We start from the raw sequence: 6,781 nt of genomic DNA, 5'->3' as shown, positions 1-6,781 counted from the left end.
GACTGAGGTTAAACCACAACATTGAGGGATCAGACCTACTGTTGTGCGAGCAGTCAAGCCAAAACCATGAATTGTGATCAACGGTACGGTGAGGAAACTTCAGTATAGTTCATGCTCACTTCTTCCTATTTGAACTGAAATAAATGAAATCCCAGACCTGTTATCCAGAAAAATCCCAGTATCAGGCTCCTGACTGCAGCCTGTTAACTGCTGCTTCTGAAGGTGGGGACAGAAACCTCCATCTTTGACATTTACAGAATAATCTGTCTCCAAAGAATATTCTTTCCTCACTGGCATTAGTTACAACTGCCTTAAATAGATCCCTCTCTAAGTTTGGGGTATTTTTAATCTTTACAACTGTAACTGGGAACGTACTTGTTATGCACTCAAATGCCCTATCCTTTTTGAACCCCAGCAATATGTTGGAATAATTAATTCTCTTCTTCACTCTGCTTATTTCTCATGGCCCTTCTCACTGACCAGCTGTCTCCTAGGGCAGGTGTCCCAGCTACTAAGAGGAAGAAATATAACCATTGGCTTCAGATGATCTGACAATGTAAAACGCCACTGCAGATACATAACGAATGGGAGTTCGTTGTGGGTCAGTCCCAGTGCAGTGTTACAGACCTGCTACACTCTTGAGCAGGTTTCTCAGAAGTAGGTCTGCAGCAAGTGCAGCTCCATGTCACTTCACTGCCTCCTGCTGATGCCAGAAGGTCTGAACTTCTCAAAAAAAGTATTGTCACCACTGTATGACCAGGCAGACAGGACAAAGGCACTGCCCAGAGCATCACTGCCAGCATCACCTGTGTGAGGCAGTTTGCAGAAGTGCAACCAAATCCACACTACCTCTCCTGCATTCAATTAAAAAATCATCCCTTTCCTCCCCTACCAGCCAGCGGGGAATGACGCAAACACCTTGCACCCATATCAGAGCAAAATGCTTTCCTAAAGCAGCAATTTCCCTGGAAGCAGGCAGGCAAACAGCCTCTCCCCTTCTCCGGAGGCATGGAGTTCATGCTCACTTAGATTACAAAAATTCTTCCCACAAGTGATGCGAGTTTCCTCCGGGGACCCACTGCAGCTGCAACCCAGACATGCAGTACAGACACTCATCTACCTTGGCAAGCCCACTGCAAAACACCTGACAGTGAGGAAAGTGAGCAATGGGTATGCACAGCCAGGCTGCACATCAAGTGGCTATCAGGTTGGGTCAGTCAGTCAGTATTATCTTTGCCACTACATTGCTAACATCTGGTTTTAGAACCAGATGAACCAAGGCTAGGAACAGCAGCTGCCCATTCTGCAGCATAATTGTATTTTATTTGAAGGGAACTGTCTCCTTTTGCTTCATGCCAGCCCGCTCAAAAACCCCAGCCAGGCTTGTGCTTTAGAAACTAATAAATGAAGCTAACAGGGAAGGCAACGGTGAGAACATGCCAGTAGTCCCACCCATGCCTGTCACCCGTCACCATTTCACAAGAAAACATTTTTCTCTAGAATAACATCTGTCAACAACAGTTGGCAGCAGCAGGCTGTTTCACTGGCAAAGGGAGCAGCTCTGAGATGGTGGCATATATCAAGGAGAATAACTCTTCAGAGTTATCTTCAGAAGAGATCAGAACCTCCAGCAATGTTCAGATTAATTACCGTGTTGCAGCACAAAAAGGCCCAGGGCAGTGGGGAGGAATGGATGCTGGTGGTACCGTATGCACTGAACAGACTTGTAAATTCGCAATGAGAAGATGCCCCGTGAACGCAATGTTCATGGAAGGTGACAGATTTACAGCTCCCAGAGGCTTCATTTAGCCACAGAACAGGAATGGCAGCAGCAAGGCAGGCTCCCACAGCCACACACACCTGCACAACCCAAAACAGGTACCTCAGCCCAGACCCGACAGATGCCCTCCAGTAACAGAGTCTAAGGGCTGCGCTTGGCTTTTTGCCCACCCCTTCTAACATCAGGGCCATATGTAGAAGAAAATGCACCACAGGTTTGCTGAGACTCAGCCACCATGGTTCATATCACTGATAGCCAGGGGACGGTAACAATGCTTACTGTCCTTGGGCTGGCTCCTTGGCCCAGTTACCCCCTTGCTCCAGAAGATTTCAGGAACCTTTCCCCCTCCTCTCAAAGTATGTCCCCCGCCAAAAAAAAGCCACTACAGGTATTTCCAAGTATCACCATACAGCAGGTGCTGGGCCCTAATGAGGGATGCTAACTTGTCCCTCCTTCTGATCTGAGAGCTCAGAAATCCCAGACCAAGCTGCATCTTGTTCTGGGTGAGGACTGCGCAGACACACAGCTGAGACCGTACTTGCACTCAGATGACAGACAGACTGAAATTCCCCTCAAGACTGCAGGTCCTGCTCCACCAAGCACTGCATACAGGCCTTTCAGGTGGCTTGGCTTCGCCACTGGGAGGAGAGGATCTGTCTGTTTCCAGAAAGCTGGCAGGGAACAGCTGCAGGTTTATAAAGCACGGTGATTCATGCAGGGACTGCAGGCCATGAATCAGAAAGCAATCAGGGCTGTCTCCTGTTTGATCTATCCTTCCTAGCCAGGAGCAGAGCCGATGGCACTGGCTGCCTCTGCATGCTTGATGACTCACCCAGTGAGCTATTCAGGGAAAGGCAGCTCTCTCCAGAACCTCTTTTTGGAAGTCATGTTTGTGCTCCTTGCCTCACACAGGGTGGCCTGCCGCCTCCCATCGCCTGCAAAGACTGGGTCAGGCTTTTATGCTGGTCTTCAGGGAAAGCAAGTGAGGGCAGGAGACACCAGTGAAATGCCTTTCCCAAAGAGCCCAGGCAGTGGAGAGGTGAGCCACAATCTGCCTCACAGGCTAAGGGTGACTTCGGACTCTGAGCCTCATGGTCCCAAAAAGCACAGAGGTGTTGATCTGCACCACAGCACCGGGATGAACATGGGGGGCCTCATCCTGAATTCACTGACATGACCAGGGTCTCTTGGCTTCAGTCACCTTTATAACAGACCCTCAGAAGTGACATGAATCACTCTTGAAACCAGACAAGAAGCAGCAACATTAATTAACACACATGGTTATATTCTATTTTAAAACACTGAGGCAAAGGTCTATTCTGAATCACATTGACAATTACGAATGAGCTCTCCAGCGGACAGAAAATGGCAAGCTATGCCACAAGGGTGTATTTACAAATGCATAAAAACATATTAATTAGACATGAGCTTCATAACAGGAAGCGCTTTGCTAACTGAAAAAGTGGTTAGAAGACCAAAAGCACTTCCATAATGAAGTTCACTTGGTCCAGTCCAATAGACAGTAGCTTTATCAGCAAGTTAAATATAAGTAAGCAATCACGGGATACAGGCTGTGAAATTTAGTCATACAATGAAGAGAGGTATTTTTATGTAATTTGCCAGAAATCAACAACAGGTTCCTACTATGCTCACACTGCAATGTAAGTGACAAGGAGAAACAATGTTCTAACTAGAACAAAATGCACAAAGATGGGAGGAAAAAACAAGGACAAACTCAGTGCGACAGAACCTGCACATGAAAGGGAGGGGTAACTGTTTGAAGATTAATTCAAGAAACTGGGAGTTGAACAGCTTGAATCCAATTCTCCGCTCTGACACGGACTTTGTGCATAGCCTTGGGCAAGTCCCTTAGTCTGTCCCTTGCCTCTGCTCTTCCTCCCCAGTGCAGGACCCTCACCTTTCTCTAAACCCAATGATGTTGTAAGGATCTGCACTGAGAAACCCTGCTGACAGAGGAATGCCAGCTGTGAGGTATGACAGGCTCCAGGTGACTGGTGTATTGGTAAAAGCCCTACAGCAACACAATTTCACTGCCTCAAAAGTGCTTTTGCCGGTACAGGCTACTTTGGCCAGTGAACTGGTACAACCTCTTTTGGGGTCAGTAAAATCCATACTTATAATGAGAGGACTGGTAAAGCGATTTTGGCAACCATTTACAAGGCATGCTGGCTCAAATACATCAAAGATTGCGAGATGCTAGTAATAAAGTACGACAGAATGGAGGGATCATGAAGCACCTACATGAAGAGCAAGAAGGAAAAGACGACCCACCTATACAAACATCTCAAAAAAATAAAAAAGAAAAAAGAAAAAGAGAGTGAGCTCATCCTGCCCTGTCTAACTGCAAGCCACAACCTCCCAGCTGGATAAGAACACACAGTGCATGACTGCCAGGCAAGGCAGGGGTCACTTCAAAAGTGAAACCATTCCATGGCCTGATTTTCTTGGGCTCTCATCCTACTGAGACTGATCCCTTAGGACAAACTGGACAACAGGAATGCACCAGAAGTTGAGCAGTTTGGCTCCAGTTCTGGGTGCTGAGCACCTGGGAACACAAACACTACATAAACAGTCATTTTGTTGTGCTAGGCCACCTAAAATCTCAATGGCAGGACTTGCTCTGGTTATCCCACATCAGGCCACTGTATTTTTATTTGCAGGCCCAAAGGCACATACAGGCACGAACCCACATCCCAGCTCAGAAAGCATGTGGCATGCACACACACACACACTCCTGCTGGCTAGACATTCATTTAGTCATCACAGACATTGCTTGGTACATTTGCCTCAACCTGCACAGTAACAGTACTTAATTAAACAGCAAAGAAAGCCAGGCCTGCAGGCTTTTTCTGCACAACCTGCCCTAAAGCACGATCAGACGGATGGGGAAGAAACAATGCCAAAGCAAATGGAATAGCTCCCAGGCCATTAAAAGCATCATTATTTTTAAGTATTGATTTTTGAATGATAGCAAGAAAATTGGTATCCAACACATCAGTGCTGTCTATTTCATAGATAACTTGTGTGCCAGAAGTTAGTTAACTTCTAACATCTTTGCCAACACACACAAGAAAGACTTGCTGGAGGAAATCCCACTATGCTGCTATGAAAGTGCAGCTCCCAAAGGGCTGCAAGTCCAACATCGTCAGCCCCCTGCCAATACCACCACCTCACACACCCAGTGGGCACACTGCTGGCCTGGAGGGCAAGGTTCGGCTACGCCGGAGTCTATCTGAGCTGGGCCAGATAACCCTGGCCCTGAGGCAGCTCTCAGAAAACAAAGCAGACATCGTCCCCTTGATATGTGCAATGCAGGTGTGGGCCAATAACCTATTATCTTCAGCAAACTGACTGAAGACCTCATTCTCCAGCAAGGCTAAACTCCAACCTTTGAAAGCATGACCTCTCTAAGTTCCCCCTCTGTAAGATGAAAATATCACCACCGCCACTTTACCTACCCCACTGAACATCCTCAGAAAAGGCCTCCAGTTGCTTATCAACTTGCCAGCACATCTCACACAGCCCAGAAAGCAGCCAGAAGTCCTTAAGTAAAGCCTTCCCAGGAGAGGAACTCTAAAGCTTGCAGTTGAAGAGCTCCAATTTACACAACTACCGAGTGCCATTATTCACCCCAAACTGATAGACAACATGGGTCAACAGTCTTGACACTGACCTTTCACCACCAAAGCAGCTCACAGCACCAGTGCAAATGTTCGGTCCTCTTCAAGTGCTTTCTTCCACCCGCTCTCTTCTTGCTGGCTCTGGTCCTCTGCTGGATTCAGGAAAGCAGAAAGCTGAAAAAGAAAAGGAAAGAGATGCAGAGAATCATGGACTATGTCAAAGATTATTCTGGGAATCAATATTTGATAATATGCTTTGCCATCAAGTCCTCCTTTTAATAGAGAGCACATGTTTTCAGAATGCATCTCATGTATGCATTTGATTAAACTGCAAAGTGTGCGCTGGATAATGGGGGAGAGCCAAACTGTGGCAGTGGGGAGTGTGAAGATCTTCTGATGGTAGGAAGCTGTCAGAACAGGTTTATATTCACTGCTGCATCCTGTAAATGCTGCTATCATTTCTGTCAAGGCTGTGTACACACCACAATGACAGCTCATTCTGGTGCAAAAGGCCTGAAAGTAACTCCATGAGAAAGCTCAGGAAGAAGACCCTTCTGTGCAGTGTGAAGCCCTAGCTGGTGTTAGGGCCTCAAAGTGCTCATTGCACCTAGCCCTCCCACGGGAACTGCCCGGGAAGAGGGAAGAGGTGGGCAGACAGTACCAGAACTCATTGCGTACGTCCATCCTCTGCTTCCAGGGCTTATGAGCCCCAGGATATAGAGCACGAACCAGAGCAGGGCCCCTGCAGAGAAAAAGCACGCTAGGAAGTCACCGTTTTCTTCAGCCTCTATCCTTACTGAAGCATAATCAAGACACAGGTCCTAAGCACCATGGCAGGCTCTGCTCCCCTGAATTCATCTGCCACTGCCAGCCCTCCTAGAGTAAGGCTTTAACCTCCCAGTGTAAATGCACAGTACCTCCCTCAGATAAGCAAAAAGCCACAGGAAGGTGCCTTCAAACTTAACGGGAGTTATTTCTCTACAACATTACTACATTTATCATAGAATCATAGAATGGTTTGGGTTGGAAGGGACCTCTAAAGGTCATCTAGTCCAACCCCCCTGCTGTGGGCAGGGACATCTTCAACTACGTCAGGTTGCTCAGAGCCCCGTCCAACCTGACCTGGAATGTTTCCAGGGATGGGGCATCCACCACCTCTCTGGGCAACCTGCTCCAGTGTTTCACCACCCTCAGCGTAAAAAATTTCTTCCTTATATCTAGTCAGAATCTACCCTCTTTTAGCTTAAAACCATTCCGCCTTGTCCTATTACTGCAGGCCCTATTAAAAAGTCTGTCCCCATCTTTCTTGTAAGCCCCCTTCAAGTATTGAAAGGCTGCAATAAGGTCTCCCCGGAGCCTT

The 6,781-nt window shown here is 47.3% G+C and overlaps 1 protein-coding gene across 4 annotated transcripts in view; it reads right to left on the bottom strand.

Annotated features, from left to right (window-relative positions):
• CD151 (CD151 molecule (Raph blood group)) overlaps positions 1–6,781 on the bottom strand; it is a 33,726-nt gene that overhangs the window by 16,302 nt on the left and 10,643 nt on the right. For 3 of the 4 annotated variants that reach the window (XM_009276017.1, XM_009276018.1, XM_009276019.2), the window contains one exon: positions 5,475–5,595. The gene's annotated coding sequence lies outside the window, so the exon portion shown is untranslated. Of the gene's footprint in view, positions 1–5,473; positions 5,596–6,781 lie in introns of all 4 variants that reach the window. The other variant, XM_019471204.1, reaches the window with a different exon arrangement.

The sequence above is a fragment of the Aptenodytes forsteri genome, unplaced genomic scaffold, assembly GCF_000699145.1.
Source record: "Aptenodytes forsteri isolate BGI_AS27 unplaced genomic scaffold, ASM69914v1 Scaffold17, whole genome shotgun sequence".
Classification (NCBI taxonomy): Eukaryota; Metazoa; Chordata; class Aves; order Sphenisciformes; family Spheniscidae; genus Aptenodytes; species Aptenodytes forsteri.
The sequence above is the reverse complement of the archived record's forward strand: the minus strand, read 5'-3'. Positions and strand labels throughout refer to the sequence as shown.